Genomic DNA, 24,124 nt, shown 5'->3' on the forward strand with positions numbered 1-24,124 from the left:
GGATGGGCCTCGGGGGCCCGATCTGGGCCTCCCGAGCCGGCGGCGGCGACGAAGTGGGGCGGCGGCGCAGACCAGTGAGGAGGCGACATGTGGCAGCGGCGGGGTCGATCCGGACGTGTCCGGCCCGCGGGAAATTGTCCGCTGGTGCGTGGAGACAAAGGAGACTAGGGTTTTGGACGAGGGGGATCCGGATTTCGGAGGAGGACCTATTTAAAGGCATAGAGGGAGCTAGGAGAGTCCAAATGAGGTGCGGTTTTCGGCCACACGATCGTGATCGAACGCTCTAGATGATGGAGAGGGTTTTGGTGGGTTTTGGGCCAAATTGGAGGGGTGTTGGTCTGCAACACACACGAGGCCTTCTCGGTCCCTCGGTTAACCATTGGAGTATCAAATGAAGTCCAAATGATACGAAACTTGACAGGCGGTCTACCGGTAGTAAACCAAGGCCGCTTGGCAAGTCTCGGTCCAATCCGGAAATGTTTAATCCCCACACACGAAAGAAAGGTAGAAATGGCCACCGGAGGAGAACGAAGCGCCGGAATGCAAAACGGACAACGGGGAAAAAGCTCGAATGCATGAGACAAACATGTATGCAAATGCAATGCACATGATGACATGATATGAGATGCATGACAACGACAACAACACACGGAGACAAAGACCCGAACCCGAGAAAATATAATAACTTAACGCCAGAAATGGCAAGAGTTGGAGTACAAATTGGGAAAGTTACATCCGGGGTGTTACACATATACTCATATATGATGCTTAAACTAAGCAGATGGTGTAACAAAGTAGAAGTAATGCAAGAGGTCAGATGCAAAATATGTGTGACCAATACAACCTTGCCAAATTAGAGCATGCACCTTGATGGGTGAATAAGATAGGCAATCCTCCACCATGCCAAGTTTGTTAGCCAGTGGATCGTTCCGCAATATTCCGCTCGTGTGCCCATTCTCATATTCATTTTGATAATGTTCAATACCTAACATGCATGAAAACATAAAAACAAGTGAGATTATCTTTGTAATGCAGAAGTGATTCTAATCCAATACTTCCTCCTTGTAAACCCCTTTGTGCTATCTCTGCAAGTCTTCTAAGAGGTGCCATGCATGCAGTAATTTGGTGTGTGCATTAATATAATGTGGCCTACTACTCAAAATATGAGAGCTCCAGAAGTGATGATACTTCACAGATGACAGCTTCAACATATAGTAAAGAAGAACAAGTCGACCTAACCTGACATATTCAAAATATACTAAGGGAGAATAACTCGACTTGACCAGTCAACCGCAAGAGAAGAGGATTGAGGGAGTCCGAGATTAGGGGGTGTCCGGACAGCCAGACTCTATCCTTTGGCCGGACTGTAGGACTATGAAGATACAAGATTGAAGACTTCGTCTAGTGTCCGGATGGGACTCTACTTGGCGTGGAAGGCAAGCTAGGCAATACGGATATGTATATCTCCTCCTTTGTAACCGACCTTGTGTAACCCTAGCCCCCTCCGGTGTCTATATAAACCGGAGGGTTTTAGTCCGTAGGACAACACACAATCATACCATAGGCTAGCTTTTAGGGTTTAGTCTCTCCGATCTCGTGGTAGATCAACTCTTGTAATACCCATATCATCAAGAATAAATCAAGCAGGATGTAGGGTTTTACCTCCATCAAGAGGGCCCGAACCTGGGTAAAACATCGTGTCCCCTGCCTCATGTTACCATCCGCCTTAGACACACAGTTCGGGACCCCTACCCGAGATCCACCGGTTTTGACACTGACATTGGTGATTTCATTGAGAGTTCCTCTGTCTCATCACCGTTAGGCTTGATGGCTCCTACGATCATCGACAGCGATGCGGTCCAGGGTGAGACTTTTCTACCCGGACAGATCTTTGTGTTCGGCGGCTCCGCACTGCGGGCCAACTCGCTTGGCCATCTGGAGCAGATCGAAAGTTACGCCCCTGGCCACCGGGCCAGGTTTGGAAGCTTAAACTACACGACCAATATCCGTGGAGACTTGATCTTCGACGGATTCGAGCCTCTGCCTTGTGCGTCACATGGCCACGATGAGTACGATTTAGCTACCATTGGACAGTGTTCAGGAGATCGCACCGGCAGCCGCTCCGACCCTCAATTCGGAGCCAGTTGCGCCGTCCATGGACGGGTGGATGGACCCCGCCATGGAGGCCTTATCCTCGGCAGCGATCGAGCCGAACATCGACCTTACCCTACACGAGAGCCGTGTTGTCAAACTGCCGGATCCTTCTCCGGCCACGGACTCCGAACCGCCTGCGCCCGTTCCTAGCGAATCCGATTGGGCGCCAATCATGGAGTTTACCTCCGCGGATATTTTTCAGCATTCGCCCTTTGGCGACGTACTGAACTCATTAAGGTCTCTCTCCTTGTCAGGAGGATCCTGGCCGAACTACGTCCGACAGGATTGGGATGCGGATGACGAAGAAATTCGCCGCCCACCCACCACCCACTTAGTAGCCACTGTCGACGATTTAACTGACATGCTCAACTTCAACTCCGAAAACATCGACGATATGGACGACGATGTAGGAGACGAACACGAAACATTGCCCACAGGGCACCAGACGCCCACTTCATCACATGACGTATACATGGTGGACACACCAAAAGAAAATGATGACGAGGAACAGAAGGACACAACGAAGGGTTGTCCCCTCGAGAAGCAGTCAAAGCGGCGGCGTAAGCGCCGCCCCAAATCCCGCCTCGGCAGAAACAACAATCATATAGACCCAGCGTTAGAGCAGGGTGAACAATCGCCGGACCACGGCAACACGAAGAATCAAACGAAACAATCCAACTCTGTCAAAGATAATAATCCGGACGACATCACACCGGACAGACACCCGGGGCAACAACATGCCCATCAAAGGCTTGTTGCCACCGCAAGGAGTCTAAAAAAGCATAAGCAAAGGCTCAAGGCTACGCAAGACACACTCAGAATCAGATGGAGTAAAGTACTCAACACAACGACGAAGTACGGCGGTAACCGCCACACCAAGAGCTACCCGAAGCGGAAGTTGCTACCTGAATTCGATGAGGAGGCCTCAGATCCCCCGCAACCAAAAATTAAAATGGCCATACGGCTAGATAGACGACCTCACGGCCAACATAGAACGGCGAACAATGCCGCACATGAGCCAATACGCGATCCACGCGAGGGCTCACATCCAAAGGACGGCGCAACCAGATCCATTTATGGACCACCCAAGCGCGCCCCGGCATATGATGCAACACAACAAACATCCGAACACCACAGTACACCCAGATATAGGGGTGCCACACACCCCCTATGTTTCACCAATGAGGTGCTGGACCATGAATTTCCAGAGGGATTCAAACCCGTAAACATAGAGGCATACGACGGAACAACAGACCCTGGGGTCTGGATTGAGGACTATATCCTCCATATCCATATGGCCCGAGGAGATGATCTCCACGCCATCAAGCACTTACCCCTCAAGCTCAAAGGGCCAGCTCGGAAGCCTCCCCGAAAGTTCCATTGGAAGCTGGGAAGAGCTCGAAGACGCTTTTCGGGCAAATTTTCAAGGAACTTATGCCCGACCTCCGGATGCGGACGATTTGAGTCATATAACTCAACAGCCCGGAGAGTCAGCCCGAAAGCTTTGGAATAGGTTTCTTACTAGAAAGAATCAAATAGTTGATTGTCCGGACGCCGAAGCCTTGGCAGCTTTTTAGCACAGCGTCCGAGACGAATGGCTTACCAGACACCTCATGACCCGCTTTTGCGCGGGCGAGGACAACTGGCTAGCCCGATGCAGCACCAGCGACCCAAGTACATCCGAAGTTAGAGACGGAAATGGGAAATCACGACGCAGCAAAAATAACAAGCGCCAGACTAAAGAAGACAGCCCGAAGAGCACGGCGGTAAACGCCGGATTCAGAAGCTCTCGGCCAGGTCAGCAAAAGCCGCCCTCTAAAGGCGCCAGAGATGAACTGTCCAACTTAAACAAAACTCTGCACCAAATATGTCAGATCCATAGCACCCCCGATAAACCTGCACACCATACCCATAGAGAATGTTGGGTCTTCAAGTAGTCCGGCAAGCTCAACGCCGAACATAAGGGGCAGGATACACCAAGTGAAGACGAGGATGAGCCTCGCAAGCAAAACACTGGGGAACAGAAGAAATTTCCACCAGAAGTCAAAGCAGTAAACGTGTTACATGTGATAAAGGGGAGAAGCAAAGCGGCACTCCCAGATAAACATGCCCAAGGGCCTATCACCGCGAAGTTCTGTCACTGACCGTCTTAACCGATCACCTTCGATCATCAGGATTACTCAGCAAGTATCCGGAGCACAGGATGGGCTGCCTTGGTATTAGATCCAATAATTGACGGATACCACTTCACACGAGTCCTGATGGACAGCGGCAGCAGCTTAAACACGATATATCAGGACACAATTTGCAAAATGGGGATAGACCCAACGAAAATTTGTCGCAGCAATACTACCTTTAGAGGAGTAACGCCAGGCCCAGGGGCTCATTGCACGGGCTCCCTGCTACTAGAGGTTGTATTCGGCTTCCCCGACAACTTCTGTAGCGAAAATTTAACCTTTCACATTGCTCCGTTCCAAAGTGGTTATCAAGCACTACTTGGACGCAAAGCCTTCACTCGCTTTAATGCAATACCGCATTACACTTCCCTCACACTTAAGATGCCCGGTACACGTGGCATCATTACAGTAAATGGAAATATTGAGCGATCCCTGCGCGCCGAATTGAGTGCGGCTGCCTTGGCAGCCACACACTAAAACGGCCTCACCAACTAAATCATTCGATAGGTCGTCAAGACCACGAACACGGTTAGACGAGTCCGGCGCAGCTATATGTAATTCATACAGGTTTGATGACCACACCCCTATTACAAATACAAGGGGCTCAACGCGCACAGACAAGTGGCAATTTTTACTCATCTTGAACTATAAATGGTTTCTTTAAACCTACCTTTTTGCACGACAACTTTTCACCTAAGTTCCTCTCTTTTACAGATGATCATCGTGCTACACCCATCCAGGATATGACGGAGACACAGGCGCACACGTGTAGCAGGGACCCGTTCAAAGGATTCTTTTTAGATTAAGACCCTGCGTCAACCTTTTTTACTGTCTCTTGTTGATACACATCCCTCGGATTCTCAGTACAATTGAGAAGGATGCTGACGTCTTGGCATGTGGCCACTTCAGAACAGCGCACGTACCTGGACAACAGGGGCTTCTTACAAAGGGCACTGTTTGGGCCCGGTTTACACCATAAAGACCGAATACCTTAGGGAGTGTTCGGCGTCGCGAGTTTGGCCTTATATGCATCAGCTCCGAATCATGTCTTTGGTCAAATGTTGGGTTTGCCCGGCTCCTGTGTTTTGCTGCCTTACGTTCCACCCTATCGGCTAAGGCGGCACCAGGAGAACTACTGCGATTGTGCCCTGGTTCATCCGGACGAGCACCTCAGTAGAGAAAGCCGAAAACTGACTGTCATGATATAGCGCGAGACTGGTCAACCACTCGATGACCTATCGGAATCTTAGAATTCCTCCGCCTTAACGAAGGGCCGTTTCCCGGCCAAGCATGTACGCACCCCGAATTTGGGTGAGTGCGGAGCCACCAGGGGCTATATAGTAGCCCCACTGTCAAACTCCTATGGCTAAGTGAAAGTGTTAAAGCATTATAGTCTGGTTGCCTAGTTCGCTGCGCTATCACCTCCTTATTAGGACCAAGACGTTGGATTAAGTGTGAATACGCGTCTTCTGCGAACACCCCCGCATTATATGCGTGAGGGCTGAAGCCGACGACTGCAATCTTTCAGGTTATATACATGTATACATAAACAGCCGCACAGGAGGCATCACAATACTTTCGGGCACAAGTATAAATATAGCCTTGATAAATTCAATAAAACATTGTTTTTACAATGGGAATACATGTCACTCAAACATAATATTCTTCGAGCACTGGGCCTCTATCAAACGAGCACCCTCAAGAACTTCTTCAAAATAGTGCTCGGCAGCCACTCGGCCTATGGCCGAACCCTGCGCCGCAACAGTGGTAGCATCCATCTCTGCCCAGTATGCTTTGACATGGGCAAGGGCCATCTGTGAGCCTTCTATGCACGCCGACCTCTTCATCGCATTGATGCGCGGTACCGCACCAAGGAACTGCTGCACTAAGCTGAAATAGCTGTTCGGCTTCGGCTTTTCCGGCCACAGATGATCTACGACGGACCTCATGGCAAGTCTGGACAATCTATTGAGTTCGGCCCATTCGGCAAGCTAATCAGTTAGTGGAAGCGGACGCTCTGGAACGTTAAACTGCGACCAGAATAGCTTGTCCACTTCACGATCTGTTTGATCTTGGAAGTATTCGGCCGCATCGACAGCACTCACCGTCAAATCCAGATATGCGTCCGCCGAACTCCACAGCCAATCCAGAGGGGCATACCACGGATCTCCGAACTTCCTCCACAGCAAAAAGGGCTTCCCAGCCACAATATCACCGGCTTCACGCAGCTCCTCCTTCTTCGCTCTCATGGCAAAGCGGGTGTCTTTGGTTGCCATCGTGGCCTTTTCGAGGTCCGTTGCCCTCGCTCGGTTTTCTTCTTCAAGGAACTGGCAACGGTCAGCAGTGTCTTTTAACTTTACGGCCATCTTGGCCATCTTCTCTTTGCTCTCGCAATGCATGGCCTTCTCGGCTCTTAACTCTTCGGCCGCCTTCAAAGTAGCCACATTACTACTCCTTGCTTGTTCTTTGGCTCGGGCAAGTTCCGCCTGAAGGGTTTCCATGGTGGCAGCTCCATCTGCAGTCACAGAATATTAAAGATACTGGCATTACGCTGCTCTTACTAAGTGACATTCACCAGAAAATATCACTTACCCTGTGCCTCGTCAAACCTCTTGTTAACAAGCTCGATGTCGGCATCCGCCGCATCCAGTTGCCGCTTTAGTTCGGCAAACTCATGAGTCTGGCTAGCCACCGGAGCTTCCACTACCTGCAAATTAAAGTGGTATGGTTATTACCTGGGACTACGATCCTTTGCTTGCCGCCGTTCTCGGTGACAACCAGAGTCTCAGGGGCTACTATCTACACAGGGCACACCTAAAAAAGTGCGGTACTATTACAAAGGTATATCATTTTACGTACCTCAAAGCCCGTTAGTAAACTCATAAAGGCGTCATGCAACCCGCTTTCGGCGGACGAAATCCTTTCCGTCACCATACTCATCAACGTACGGTGTTCTTCCGAGATGGTCGCTCGCTTCAGCAGATCCCTCAGTACGCCCGACCGCATACCAGATGGTGCCGGAATCCTTTGTGTGCCCTCTTCAAGAGCCGGATGCTGGGGACTTCGGGAGACTATAGGATTATCTTCTGGCCTCACCGGATCCGGAGAGGCCCTCCATGACGACACTTCAAGGTCGCTTGCTTCTTGAGCGGGGGAGTCTGGGGGAGGCGTTTCGCTCTCCATCATCTCCGGAAGAAGGTCCCCTGAAGACGAGCTCAGTTGAGAAGGGCTAAGATCCGAACTGCAAGATAAACGCTTCGGTTATTTTCCTCAGAAATAAGGTAGAATATCTTTACAATTAAGTATTTTTTGATCACTTACGGCTCGTTAGAGGGCTGATCCCCACGCGGACTTTGTGCAGCAAGAGCACCCCCCAAGGCAGGACCCTCTGTTGTAGACTTCTTCTCCCGTTTGGAAGCCTTGGTTTCTGGATCCTCAGAGGCAGTCCTCTTCCTTCCCCGGAGCAAGAGAAGTTCAGAATCTTCCCCTTGGTTATCCTCCTTCATGGAGGCGCTCATTCCCTCGGTTGGAATTGGAAGCGATGGGGGCCCGCTTCCGCGCTCATTATTCCCCCTTTATCTTCCTTTGAGGGGTCTGGGCAAGGTGCTAGCTCGAGCATCTTTTCCAGTACTGGATTGTCCAAACCCTCAGGAAGGGGGGCTGAACACTGAATCATCTTCGTCTGTGTTAGCCAGTCCTGGTCAAAGAGCGATTTCTCAGAATGAACGTCATGATAAGTGAAAGATGGTGTGTTCGGCTAGAGGATTACTTACTTGGTCGGCGGTGCGGTTGCTGCTCAGGCCCACGTCCTCAGTAGTATCCGGACACTCTATTTGAGGTCCGAAGAATGATTTATACATCTCCTCGTGCGTCAGGCCGAGGAAATTCTGAATAGCATGCGGTCCTTTTGATTTGAATTCCCACAAGCGGAGGGGCCGGTGTTTGCATGGCTAGACTCGACGAACCAGCATGACTTGCACTACCATAACCAAACTAAAATCTCCCTCGAAGAGATCTCGGATGCAGCTCTGCAATATGGGCACATCCTTGGCTGGACCCCGGCTCAGCCCCCAACTGATCCATGACATCAGTTGTGGTGGAGGGCCCGAGCGAAAGGCGGGGGAAGCCACCCACTTGACACTTCTGGGAGCGGTGATGTAGAACCACTCCCGTTTCCATAATCCGGACACCTCTGGAAAGGACCCTTTTGGCCATGGAGCTCCTGCAATCTTGCTTATCAATGCGCCGCCGCATGCTGCATACTGCCCTTCGACCGTCTTCGGCTTCACATCAAAGGTCTTGAGGCACAGGCCGAAGTGAGGGGTAATGCGGAGGAAGGCCTCACATACGACACTAAATGTCGATATGTGGAGAAAGGAATCCGGGGCTAGATCATGGAAATCAAGCCCGTAATAGAACATCAAACCCCTTACGAAGGGATCCAGAGTGAGGCCTAGTCCTCGGAGGAAGTGGGAGATGAACACGACGTCTTCGTTGGGTTCAGGAGTAGGGACGACCTGCCCTCGGGCGGGCAGCCGATGTGAGATTTCGGCGGTCAGGTATCTTGCCTCCCTCAATTTCTTGATATCCTCTTCCGTGACGGAGGAGGGCATCCACCGGCCCTGGAGGCTGGATCCGGACATGATTGAAGATCCGAAGCACCTGACCTAGGCTTTGGGTGTTAGAAATCGAGGCGGGGGAAGGATTCGATTGGGCACGGGAGGAAAAAAGTAAAAGCCTTGTCCCTTTATAAAGAGGGTGAATATCAAGCATCCTCCCCGTAGCCGTTTGGGACTTGCCTAAAATCTAGGAGTCCTAGGCGCGGTTGGGTTACCCACGCCCGTATTGATGAGAATCCCGTAATAAAGGGGAACACGATCTCTGCATTGACAAGACGTGTCAAGAAACTGCCTCGCGTTATGTGCGGGACTAGTTAAAGAAAAACGGTTCGAATAATCGCCGAGCCATGGCATGATGTCATATTGCCTAAACAAGTCAGCGGATTAGATTTGTGGAAATATTATTCTCTCTACGGTGGTATGTGGAACTTATTTTGCAGGGTCGGACACTATCCTTTATTTGAACTCTTCTGCGGTATATCCGGAGAAGGAACCCGCCTTGCAATGCCGAAGACAACACTACGCGCCGGACTCGTCTTCATTGTAGCCTGGTTCAGGGGCTACTAAGGGACTCCGGGATTAGGGGGTCTCCGGACAGCCGAACTCTATCCTTTGGCCGGACTGTAGGACTATGAAGATACAAGATTGAAGACTTCGTCTCGTGTCCGGATGGGACTCTACTTGGCGTGGAAGGCAAGCTAGGCAATACGGATATGTATATCTCCTTCTTTGAAACCGACCTTGTGTAACCCTAGCCCCCTCCAGTGTCTATATAAACTGGAGGGTTTTAGTCCGTAGGACAACAGACAATCATACCATAGGCTAGCTTTTAGGGTTTAGCCTCTCCGATCTCGTGGTAGATCAACTCTTGTAATACCCATATCATCAAGAATAAATCAAGCAGGACGTAGGGTTTTACCTCCATCAAGAGGGCCCGAACCTGGGTAAAACATCGTGTCCCCTGCCTCCTGTTACTGTCAGGACCCCGATTCCAAGTCACATCGATCTAGCCGGTAACACTTCATATCACTTTACGGCCTCACACACGGTATTCCCACGGGTATCGCCTTACCATGGCCCGGGACCGTTTACGCCTTTTGGCTCACGTATATGATAGTGTCCCTAGCATCCATATGACAGGGAACCCGGGCCGACATGGCTAGTCGTGAACCCAAAGCGGTACTAACCTATGGGGACATGCATACATGAATCACATCGAGCGTGTCGGTCAGCAGCGTGTGGATCCGGGCTGTAGCACTCGGCTAACAGGACTCCAGGAACCCGGGCTGTAGCAGGCTAGGCAGGACTCCGGATGTCACCGCGTGACATTTCCCCGAAGGGACAGACACAGGAACGAAGTGAAACACATGCCGGCCAGTCAAGTGTCCTGAACAGTAGTGCTGGGCTAATAGGACTCCGGTGAACCAGGCTGTAGCGGACTACTATGGCTCATGGAAGCACTAGACTACATTTCCCCATAAGAGAGACTGCCAAGGATAAACAACTAGATTGTAGGATCCCACACATACCAAGCATTTCAATCATACACACAATATGCTCTATATGTGTAAATACAACATGGCATCACAACATAACCCTACAACTCAAGTATTTATCCATTAGGCTCCGAGGAGCGAGATATTACAAACATGGGTCTAATGACCCAACAATCATAGCATACAAGTCAAAGCACATGCGGAAGCTTAACATGTCTGAGTACAGACATCTACAAATGAAAAAGGCTGAGAAGCCTGACTATCTACCAGATCCTGCCGAGGGCACAAGATCGTAGATGAGGTATCAAGCTAAACGTCGAAGTCCATGCGGAACTACTAGCGAGACTGACATCTCTCTGCAAAACATAAAATAGGCAAACGTCAGTAAAAATGTACCCAGCAAGACTTACATCAGAACTAACTACATATGCATCGGTATCAACAAAGGGGGTGGTGGAGTTTAACCGCAGCAAGCCAACTTTGACTCGGTGGCTAACCTGAACTACGACTGCAAGCAACTCTTTTGGGGTGGCGCACACGAGTCCACATATTCACCATTCAATACACCACTATGGATCCGCTCCCGTCTCCCTACGGGAAGGCTATCCATAGCACTCACACTTATCTTGCGAGTTTTAGAGTATCCACTTTCACTTGTCTATGAACTGTTATAGGCAACCCAGAAGTCCATTACCGTGGACATGGCTATTCGAATAGATGATGTTAACCCTGCAGGGGTGTACTTCTTCACACACGCTCTCACCACTTACCGCCGTTTACACGACATGTACTCGGCAACCTTCAAGCGGAAGCCCAACGAGGGTGTCGGCCACAGCCTACCTAAACACTCAAGTCTCTAGTCTAGGTTTATCACCTATCCAGGTTCCATCCGCAGGGAGTCCGACCGAGGTTTCCACATATGGCCCCGGACGATGTGTACAGGGTTCCGAGACACCAAACGGGCGCCGACATGCCCGGCCACGGTGTATCTACCGCATCGTAGCCCACCCCTAGGGTCAGCGCTACGCACGGCCGCCAACACATATCCTATAAACACCAGAAACTAGTTGCAACTCCTGGACAGAGGACAAGGGTGATCAAGAAGCCGAGAGGGTCCATTGGTTTCGGGCCCAATGTGTGGTAGTAACTGTTTCATGGATCACAAACACAGAACTCAGTTCCTAAGGACGGTTTCAATGAGACAACCCACCATGTAATCCTACATGGCCTCTCACCGCTACCTTTACCAAATCGTGTTCACACACTTAGCTCACACACAGTAGAACATGTTCATCACTATTCCAATTCATCCCCGATGAATCAGACCTGACTCAACTCTAAGCAGTAGCAGGCATGACAAATAAGCATGAATGAGTAGGCACATTAGGGCTCAAACAACTCCTACTCATGCTAGTGGGTTTCATCTATTTACTGTGGCAATGACAGGTCATGCAAAGGATAAAGGGGTTCAGCTACCGCAACAAGTAACAGATGAATCGTTGTTATCCTAATGCAGTAAAAGAGAGCAGGAGCGAGAGAGTGAGATTGTATCGGAATGAACAAGGGGGTTTTGCTTGCCTGGCACTTCTAAAGATAACATTGAGTCTTCATCAGTGACAACGGTCACAGCGTCGGAGCAGCGTCTACCGAGAGGGGACAATTACCGGCAAACAAGGAAGAACACAATCAATGTGATGCAACAATATGATGCATGATCATGACATGGCAATATGCTGTTGATTGAGCTAATGCAACTAGCAACAAGTTAAATGGAGTTGGTTTGAACACTAGGTTCAAAATCAAATTCAAACTATGAATTCAAATAGTGCATTATCATGTTTTGGACTAAACAGTGAGGTTAAGTTGTTCAAACATGCATGAAATGCCATAATCAGATTCCTTGGATTTTTCTGATAATTTTTCATATATAATTTATTGCATTTGGAGTTATAGATTATTTTCTATGATTTTTAGAAGTTTTAGCTATTTTCTGAAATAAATAAATCATTTCTGATTTATTTAAAATCCCAGAAAAGCTTTACTGCGTCAGCATTGCGCAAGGGTGATGTCAGTGGGTCAACGGGTCGGCCAGGTCAAACCTGACCAGTGGGACCCACTGGTTAGTGACCCAGTCAACTAACCAAGTTAGTTAGCCCTAACTAACTGGGTTGGGCCCACTGGTCAGCGACTAACCTAACTAACCTAAATAGGATTAGCCCTAACTAACTTAGTTAGCCGGACGGGGCCCGCATGTCAGTGGCTCATCTAATTAGCTAAGTTAATTAACACTAACTAAACCTAACACTAATTAAGCAGGCGCCTGGGCCCACACGTCAGGGAAGGTGAAACCCCTGGTCAACCGGGGCTAAACCACCGGCGTTTAGCCGCCGGCGATGACCAGACGCGGCGGAGGGCCGCGGGAACGGGCTCCGGGGCCCCGTTCACAGCGTGGTTGGGCTCGTTCGAGAGCCCAAACTAGCGCGCGTCGGATGGTGGCGCCAGCCGGGCCTGGGGCGGCCGGAGGCGACGGCGGGGAGCTCGGCCGCAGCGGCCGGAGCTTGGGCATGCTCGGGTTCAGCGCTGGGATACACAACAGGGGCGTGGAGAGGGGCTACGGCCTCCTGGGAGTGTGGGAAACGTGGTGACGCGCTCGGTTTCGAGCCCGCGTGGCTGTGGCCACGACGACGGCGTCGCCGGCGGAGCCGAGTGCTCGGGCTCGGTGGAGATGGCGGCTAGGGGGCGCAACCGAGGCGTAGAGGAGGGGGGGTTAGGGGCAGGGGCTTACATTGAGTCTTCCGGTGCAGACGGCGGGGCCGGGGAGGTGTCGGAGTGAGCGGGGTGGTGAGGCGAATCTCCGGCGACCCGAGGAGGATGAAGGGGTCGGGGATGGTGCTTCGAGGCGTCCGGCGTCATGTGGCTCGGCGGAAAGGACCGGGGCGTCACGGCGGAGCTCGGGGACGCGTCGGAGAGGCTCGGAGGTGGCTCTGGCCGTGGGGGAGCTCGTCGGCGGCGACGGCTGCGTTCGGTCGCGTGCGTGAGAGAGAGACAGAGGAGGGGATAAGGGCGAGGGAGAGTGTGAGAGAGGTCGGGGGATGCATGGCGTCGCGAGGGAGGGCCAGAGAGACGAGGAGGCAGTCAGGGAGGCAGGAGGTGGCCGGCGTGTGGCCGGCGCGCGGCGAGCACGCGCCCCTTCCTTCTGGCGTGAGGTAGGGGGTGACTAGCGTTGGCCAGTCGGCTGGGCCGGCACAGTGTCAGGCCAGCAGTGGCCCAGGTAAGCTCTCTCTCTTCTCTGTTTTCTAAATTGTTTCTGTTTTCTATTTTTCTGCAATTGTTTTGGGTTTAGTTTTAACACCAAACCATTTTATGAAATCCTGAAAATAATTATGTGGCTAGAACTAAAATATCCAAAACCACATAAAATGTTCCAGAATTATTGGACATATATTAATTATATAAAGAATATATATCCAATGCAAATAGTTATTGAATTAATTCAAAGGCCCAAAATAAATGTTTCTGAGATACCAAAAACATTGGTTTGAACTTTACCTCTTGCCAATATTTTCAGAGACTAAGAGGAACATTTTCTTGGGCTTCTTTGAAGACATTTTAATGTTGATTATTTTTGAACTGGTTTCTGAGGGTTTCAACAAACCTCAATTCAACTTTCAGAAATTTTAGACATGATGCATGAGTGCAGATGCAGCAATTTCACTCGGGTACTCTAGGGCTGTGATAACTCACCCCTACTAAACAAGAATCTCGTCCCGAGATTCAAGCATAGGGTAAGGTGAAGGGGGAAACACAAGCTAACAAAATCTTCACGATCCAGATGTCTTCTCGAGGATGTTGATTTATTGCATCATCTTGATCTCGACGTCTTGCTTTGAGAACTACATCCAACATGACAATGAGTTGAAAGGGAGAATTTAAGAAGAAACGATCTTCTTGACGTTCGAGCAACATATTAATGATCACAAGATCAACTCATGGAATGAGACATGGAAACATCTCTGGAGCTGAGAGGCAAAACATGCATCAGAGATGATGGAAGAGAAACATATGACAAAGGTTCAAATTGGTAGGCGATAATTCCATGCTGGAGTAGGATGGTGCATGGTTTTCAAGGTAGTGAGGAGATAATTTCCATGATACCATAACGAGACATCTTAAGGAAGGTGACTCGCAGAAATATTCCCTTAAGTGGCAAAAAGAATTACTTTTGATTCAGAGATCATTGAAACTCTTCATACCAGCTTAAGGAAATTTACAATTGATCGTTTGAGATAGCTCGAAGAGATGGCATACTTGGACTAGGATGGATGATGTGGACTACCTTATTGAAGACAACGCAATGGATGATTTTTGCTATCACCGGAAATGGATGGGACCCATGGTATACTGACACAATGACGGGTGCAAGCTGGGAACAAAATGCAAATACTGGGAATGATTCTAGTGACTGGGAAAAAGCTCAACAGACGAGAGTGATTCCCCTGTTTGAATGGTTATAGCATAACCGAAGAAACTGAGAGCGGATCCCATTTAATGCCGAAGATAAATCCTAGTGCTTGCACGTGCTCTCAAGAACTTGAGCATTTCCATATTCATCAAGGTTTTACCAATATCCGTGACAAGGATCCTGGCAACACAACATACCACCATGATGGATATTGGTGGAGGATGCGGATGCAAAGGAAGATAACACTTTCTCAGATTTCACCTTAGCGAGGCCAAGGGGACAAAATCTGGATAATCGACTGAGAGACATTTAGCACTCCGCTTCTAATGTTCTCCTTGAGGTACTAGCGTATCCCAATCATAGATATGGTTTGATATCTAGAACATCAAGTAAAGGTCGGACTTCAGGAACACAAAATCCATAAGGGACATCCAGGGGGTAAATCCTACGAAATCCTTATGGGGAGGTGGCCAACTTTCTAAATCAAGATACTACAATAATAGGTCTTCTGGTTGGGTGTGTTGGCCACGACATCCACTTTACCGGTTATGAGACCAATATTATAGTTCTTGGGAAAACATTCCAACCATCACATCTGCCTGAGATTCAAATCTGGTTGGTGTCAGGACATTCCAGACTCATCGAGTCTAGAAAGAAAAATTAAAGTTTGCAACACAAATTGACGAGATGACATTGCGAGATTCTCAGGGAATGAACTACGATAGTAAGCTCCAAAACATGAGCTGGTTTTGTACAAACTGGTGAACACGCTGTTCCAGACAAGCATGACCACATAGTAGTCTTATAATAAAACACTACCGAGTTCAGGTGGGGAACCATCATCAAGGATAACAAAGTCCTTGCATAAGTCATCATTAGCTCTTAAGAAGGAACTTCTTCTCCTTGAACAAATCAATCAGTGGCTTGGTGTGCTAGGAACACATACAGAATGGAGGCGGCCAACCTATCATACCATAGAGTACTTCGCACATAGGCATGACTAACTTGGGATGATTCCAGAGAGAGCAAAAACAAGCTTTCTCAAATTTATAGTGGCAACTTGCACCAAATGCACATGAATCAGAAAAAGTCGCTTCTTTCATCCAAACATATGCTTCATGAACGAAACATGAAGAAATGCTTACACAAGTTTCCAACACTAGGTTGATGTTCAACATGAGTCATGGGGGAAGACAGAATGTTGCTAATGGGCTCAACAACAACTCATCCGAATTTCCATATCACTAGACTTCCACCATCATGTGAACACGGTTATAGTATTGGTCAGACCAGAAGATGTAATGATGTATGCTCGAGGGATCAACCACGAGTAAGACAACATTACGAACATCATTGGTTCTGATTTGACTTGACGATAGCCCATACTCAAGTCAAGGTTTTGACAAGGCAATAGATCCAACAACTGATCACGAGGACCAATCGATGGAGATATCATCTTTCTTCAACACGCACACACACAAAAAGATATCCCTTAACATGAACTAAGTCAGACAAGCTTTATCTTCCAACTCTCCAAGTTGTTGTTTAGCTCAACCAACTAGCTCAGGGATATCCAACACAGATTCTTGGAGAAGGGGTGATTTATAAGAAAACCCATTTAATCACGAACTCAACATACCGGTCAGGTGACAACCAGGTAATACTTCCGAGAAGATCTTCGGAAATCACGAACCACCGATATGTTATTAAGCTCGAGAAAAATCTTGCTTGTCATGGCAAGACGATATGATCAAATAAGCAAGGATAGACACAGTCCCAACTCTTGATCGAAGAGTGCACCAGGGAAATGGACTAGGTAGCACAATCAATCTTAGAATGATGATTTAATATCCAACATGCTAAGAATTAAAATATTGTCCATTAACTACCAAGGAACGGAGTTGCTAGGAGTATTGATTTCACACATCACGACTCACTTGCCAGCATTCCGGTTGCGACAACACGGAACCGAGGAATGAGAAATGATGGTACGAAGTATCACTGCGTTAAGAATTCATGAGAGAGGGTGCAATTCTCATGACAATCCCGACATAAAGGGGGTAATACTCTAGGGTAGAACAGAGCAAAAGCTGGATTGGCATTTGATCTGTAGAACACAACTACTTTGACCCAATCCTGGATATGGATGAGGTACTGGAGTTTGTTTCTCCTAATTATTCTGAAATGGAATGGCTTAACGTACCACGAGAATAATAAACATCGATAACACGGGTGCACAATTACTCCTGACTATCAATTGATAGGCGATGGTCAGAATAACAAATGAAGATGGACAACTCAAGGGGACATATATCTTTCTGAGTTGTGGATGCATAGATTAGTATGTCGAATCAAGTTCAACAGGTTTCTTCCGGATAACCCATGCAGAGAGGTAGGATTGGCAGAGTCACAATATAGAATGGGGAACTCATCGAGAGCCCTCCTGTTGTGAGCTTTTGATCCAACAAACTTCTGCCATAAGTGGTTCATAGTATTTGGAAGAAGGAAAATACCACGGACCTCGAGGACTAATGCAAAGGTTACTAATATCCTAAAGGAACTAGCAACACTATCAACATGAGGTAAGTAGGGTGAATCTCGGGTTCAAGAACCCAGGAATAGAATACCTACTACTAAATGGCATCACGGGATGCTTTCAAGAATGGTGGCCAGAATTATCACACCGGAACACAAAACATGGCTAGATTACTAGGTGACTCCCTAAAACACCTAGAGTCATAATAATAGCTCCAACATATATGTCGAGGCAACAGAGTACCTTAACTCACCGATTAGTGTGATTAATCTGGCCCAAATGGACATCAGGAACATGAGGAAGGGGTTTGCAATTGCATCAGACTATGTAGAGACCTGGGATGACTCGGACAACATAACGGCTGTAAATGCTCAAAATTATTTGAGACAGCCTGCAAAAATGGTGGCATAACCACTCAACAACAAAATGTCAAGGTTCTGAAATCAACTGTCAACATACGGAAGTAGTAGGAACGGAACTGAGGCTTGAATCCAACAATCCTATAAGTCTACGGATTAGTAACACGTCATCCTGATAGATAGATGAGAAGGCCTAGTTTCTTAACCCGCGTATAATGCGAAGAGAATGACTCAGATCAGAGGGCATAAGGTAAAGGAGTAAAAAGAGCATTACGTTCCCTTCCACAATCAATTCCCCTACATAACTAAATCATTTCTAGACACAACTTCGACCGGTTTGGCTTAGTAATCCTACAGGCAGTCAGGCTCTGATACCAACGCTGTCAGGACCCCGATTCCAAGTCACATCGATCTAGCCAGTAACACTTCATATCACATTGCGGCCTCACACACGGTATTCCCACGGGTGTCGCCTTACCATGGCCCAGGACCGTTTGCGCCTTTTGGCTCACGTATATGATAGTGTCGCTAGCATCCATATGACAGGGAACCCAGGCCGACATGGCTAGTCGTGAACCCAAAGCGGTACTAACCTATGGAGACAGGCTTACATGAATCACATCGAGCGTGTCGGTCAACAGCGTGTGGATCCGGGCTGTAGCACTGGGCTAACAGGACTCCGGAAACCCGGGCTATAGCAGGCTAGGCAGGACTCCGGATGTCACCGCGTGACATTTCCCCGAAGGGACAGACACAGGAACGAAATGAAACACATGCCGGCCAATCAAGTGTCCTGAGTAGTAGTGCTGGGCTAACAGGACTCCGGTGAACCGGGCTGTAGCGGACTACTATGGCTCATGGAAGCACTAGACTACATTTCCCCATAAGAGAGACTGCCAAGGATAAACAACTAGATTGTCGGATCCCAGACATACCAAGCATTTCAATCATACACACAATATGCTCGATATGTGTAAATACAACATGGCATCACAACATAACCCTACAACTCAAGTATTTATCCATTAGGCTCCGAGGAGCGAGATATTACAAACATGGGTCTCATGACCCAACAATCATAGCATACAAGTCAAAGCACATGCGGAAGCTTAACATGTCTGAGTACAGACATCTACAAATGAAAAAGGCTGAGAAGCCTGACTATCTACCAGATCCTGCCGAGGGCACAAGATCGTAGCTGAGGTATCAAGCTAAACGTCGAAGTCCACGCGGAACTACTAGCGAGACTGACTTCTCTCTGCAAAACATAAAATAGGCAAACGTGAGTACAAATGTACCCAGCAAGACTTACATCAAAACTAACTACATATGCATCGGTATCAACAAAGGGGGTGGTGGAGTTTAACTGCAGCAAGCCAGCTTTGACTCGGTGGCTAACCTGAACTACGACTGCAAGCAACTCTTTTGGGGTGGTGCACACGAGTCCACACATTCACCATTCAATACACCACTATGGATCCGCTCCCGTCTCCCTATGGGAAGGCCATCCATAGCACTCACACTTATCTTGCGAGTTTTAGAGTATTCACTTTCACTTGTCCATGAACTGTTATAGGCAACCCAGAAGTCCATTACCGCGGACACGGCTATTCAAATAGATGATGTTAACCCTGCAGGGGTGTACTTCTTCACACACGCTCTCACCACTTACCGCCGTTTACACGACATGTACTCGGCAACCTTCAAGCGGAAGCCCAACGAGGGTGTCGGCCACAGCCTACCTAAACACTCAAGTCTCTAGTCCGCCCCTATGGTCAGCGCTACGCACGGCCGCCAACACATTTCCTATAAACACTAGAAACTAGTTGCAACTCCTGGACAGAGGACAAGGGTGATCAAGAAGCCGAGAGGGTCCATTGGTTTCGGGCCCAATGTGTGGTAGCAACTGTTTCATGGATCACAAACACAGAACTCAGTTCCTAAGGACGGTTTCAATGAGACAACCCACCATGTACTCCTACATGGCCTCTCACCGCTACCTTTACCAAATCGTGTTCACACACTTAGCTCACACACAGTAGGACATGTTCATCACTGTTCCAATTCATCCCCGATGAATCAGACCTGACTCAACTCTAAGCAGTAGCAGGCATGACAAATAAGCATGAATGAGTAGGCACATCAGGGCTCAAACAACTCCTACTCATGCTAGTGGGTTTCATCTATTTACTGTGGCAATGACAGGTCATGCAAAGGATAAAGGGGTTCAGCTACCGCAACAAGTAACAGATGAATTGTTGTTGTCCTAATGCAGTAAAAGAGAGCAGGAGCGAGAGAGTGGGATTGTATCGGAATGAACAAGGGGGTTTTGCTTGCCTGGCACTTCTGAAGATAACATTGAGTCTTCATCAGTGTCAACAATCACAGCGTCAGAGTAGCGTCTACCGAGAGGGGACAATTACCGGCAAACAAGGAAGAACACAATCAATGCGATGCAACAATATGATGCATGATCATGACATGGCAATATGCTGTTGATTGAGCTAATGCAACTAGCAACAAGTTAAATGGAGTTGGTTTGAACACTAGGTTCAAAATCAAATTCAAACTATGAATTCAAATAGTGCATTATCATGTTTTGGACTAAACAGTGAGGTTAAGTTGTTCAAACATGCATGAAAATGCCATAATCAGATTCCTTGGATTTTTCTGATAATTTTTCATATATAATTTATTGCATTTGGAGTTATAGATTATTTTCTATGATTTTTAGAAGTTTTAGCTATTGTCTGAAATAAATAAATCATTTCTGATTTATTTAAAATCCCAGAAAAGCTTTACTGCGTCAGCATTGCGCAAGGGTGATGTCAGCGGGTCAACTGGTCGGCCAGGTCAAACCTGACCAGTGGGACCCACTGGTTAGTGACCCAGTCAACTAACCAAGTTAGTTAGCCCTAACTAACTGGGTTGGGCCCACTGGTCAGCGACTAACCTAACTAACCTAAATAGGATTAGCCCTAACTAACTTAGTTAGCCAGGCGGGGCCCGCATGTCAGTGGCTCATCTAATTAGCTAAGTTAATTAACACTAACTAAACCTAACACTAATTAAGCAGGCGCCTGGGCCCACACGTCAGGGGAGGTCAAACCCCTGGTCAACCGGGGCTAAACCACCGGCGTTTAGCCGCCGACGAGGACCAGACGCGGCGGAGGGCCGCGGAAACGGGCTCTGGGGCCCTGTTCGCAGCGTGGTTGGGCTCGTTCGAGAGCCCAAACTAGCGTGCGTCGGATGGTGGCGCCAGCCAGGCCTGGGGCGGCCGGAGGCGACGGCGTGGAGCTCGGCCGTGGCGGCCGGAGCTCGGGCGTGCTCGGGTTCGGCGCTGGGATACACAACAGGGGCGTGGAGAGGGGCTACGACCTCCTGGGAGTGTGGCAAACGCGGTGACGCGCTCGGTTTTGAGCCCGCGTGGCCGTGGCCACGACGACGGCGTCGCCGGCGGAGCCGAGTGCTCGGGCTCGGTGGAGATGGCGGCTAGGGGGCGCAACCGAGGCATAGAGGAGGGGGGTTAGGGGCAGGGGCTTACGTTGAGTCTTCCGGTGCAGACGGCGGTGCCGGGGAGGTGTCGGAGCGAGCGGGGCGGCGAGGCGAATCTCCGGCGACCCGAGGAGGATGAAGGGGTCGGGGATGGTGCTTCGAGGCGTCTGGCGTCATGTGGCTCGGCGGAAAGGACCGGGGCATCACGGCGGAGCTCGGGGACGCGTCGGAGAGGCTCGGAGGTGGCTCTGGCCGTGGGGGAGCTCGTCGGCGGCGACGGCTGCGTTCGGTCGCGCGTGTGAGAGAGAGACAGAGGAGGGGATGAGGGCGAGGGAGAGTGCGAGAGAGGTCGGGGGATGCGTGGCGTCGCGAGGGAGGGCCAGAGAGACGAGGAGGCAGGCAGGGAGGCAGGAGGTGGCCGGCGCGTGGCCGGCGTGCGGCGAGCACGCGCCCCTGCCTTCTGGCGCGAGGTAGGGGGTGACTAGCGTTGGCCAGTCGGCTGGGCCGGCACAGTGTCGGGCCAGCAGTGGCCCAGGTAAGCTCTCTCTCTTCTCTGTTTTCTAAATTGTTACTATTTTCTATTTTTCTGCAATTGTTTTGGGTTTAGTTTTAACACCAAACCATTTTATGAAATCCTGAAAATAATTATGTGGCTAGAACTAAAATATCCAAAACCACATAAAATGTTCCAGAATTATTGGACATATATTAATTATATAAAGAATATGTATCCAATGCAAATAGTTATTGAATTAATTCAAAGGCCCAAAATAAATGTTTCTGAGATACCAAAAACATTGGTTTGAATTTTACCTCTTGCCAATATTTTCAGAGACTAAGAGGAACATTTTCTTGGACTTCTTTGAAGACATTTTAATGTTGATTATTTTTGAACTGGTTTCTGAGGGTTTCAACAAACCTCAATTCAACTTTCAGAAATTTTAGACATGATGCATGAGTGTAGATGCAACAATTTCACTCAGGTACTCTAGGGCTGTGACAGTTACCATCCGCCTTAGACGCACAGTTCGGGACCCCCTACCCGAGATCCGCCGGTTTTGACACCGACAAGGATCATCTTAAAGAAGAGCAGAAGAGCAAGCAGATTGAAGATATTACAAGTCTTTCTATACAATGTCGGTTGGCCACCCATGATGAACCAGAGCGCATAGAGAAATACTATTCCTTCTGGTCTCTCCATATGTGGCTCACATGCATTTCGAAACTAAAGTAGGAACATTTAGCTGACCAATTAAACATCTCTCAGTTTTACTAATATCAGCATAATATCTGATTTGAATTTGTACAACTAAGCTTGTTTAGGTCGATGGGTGGAGCAGTGCTATTACAACACGAACCACGTAGGCTGATCATGGTCATCATAAAATGGGGAAACTGTAAGCATGATGAGTATAGTGTTGACCGTGGCAGTGGGATGGCAGATCTAAAGCTGCAAACCGCGCAATGGGTAGTTAGCAACCGATATTTGCTTTGAAATAACAACTAAGATTTGGTATGAACAAGAAAGTACAGTCAACAAGTGACAAAGAAATGCAATTTTGTTGTCTCTCTATATGTCGCGACATGCATTTGGAAACTCAAGTGGGAACTTTAGCTAACCAATTAAATGTGTCTGTTAACTAATATCAGTATCATATCACAATCATATTTGAACAACTAAGCTTTGGAATTTTGAGTGTTGTGTTGTTTAGCTTGAAGGGTGGAGTAATGCTAGTATGACAGAAAGCACCTACGCAGACCATAGTAGAGTAGATAAAAGGGGAAACCCCTAAGCATCAAGTGTAAAATCAGGAAAGTGGAACTAGCTGGACCAGTGGGTGGCGCACATGCTTTTCGAAACGAATATAGGAACATTAGGTGACCAATTAAACATTCTCTGTTTTAGTAATATGAGCATCATATCAGATTCATATTTCAACACGTAAGCTTTGGAATTATGAGTGGCATGTTGTTTCGCTTGATGTGTTGAGGTCTTGAGGAGCAGTGTTAGCACGACACGAAGCAGGGAAGCACCTACGATGATGGTAGTGAATATAAAGGGGGGAAACCATAAGCTTTACGAGTATAGTGACCGTGACATGGCGAATCTGAAGGTGCAAACCGGACAAAGCTACTTCGCAACCAATGTTTGCATTCAACTAGCCACTACGATTTGGTACGGACAAGAAAAGTACAGTAAACAATTTAAGATCTATTTTCCGGGTGAGATCAATAACTTAAGCACATATGAAAGAGTACCACCTCTCTTGCGATGCTGTGTAGGCCCCTACTGATACATTGAGGGTGCTGCGGGTGCGATGGCTATCGGCACCGGGGAAGAAGACTTTAGATGGCAGACGGCCGGGTTGGGGGCTAAATCCTATTGCCGTGAACGAGGCGGTCGTAGGAGCGGCAACGACAAAGTGGACGACGGCGCCGATGAAGCGATACGACGAAATGAAAGGATCCTGGTCCGGCGCCGTGGATGAGAGACGTCCATCTCTTGCAGTGGACGACGGGGTAGGGGTAGCGGCTCTGGCAAGGTGGAGGATGGGGTGGCGGACGGAGGAGGCTGGCCGTAGTGGGGAGGTTGTCGTGGTGCCGACGGTGTATGAATGGGGAAATGGAGGGGGAGGAGGATCTGAAACTTCGGTATGCGCTTGTCTGAAATGTGGGAAAGTTATGAACTTATGCCCCGTTTAAAATTTCGGACATCACGTCGGTTGGGGATAGGACGGTCATCTCGCATCTTCCAAATATTTGCCAGCAACGATTTTGGGCGAGGAGAGGTGTTTTGCCGCCCACGGTTGGCGCACAAGGTGTATG

The sequence above is a fragment of the Triticum aestivum genome, chromosome 7A (genome assembly GCF_018294505.1).
Source record: "Triticum aestivum cultivar Chinese Spring chromosome 7A, IWGSC CS RefSeq v2.1, whole genome shotgun sequence".
Lineage (NCBI taxonomy): Eukaryota > Viridiplantae > Streptophyta > Magnoliopsida > Poales > Poaceae > Triticum > Triticum aestivum.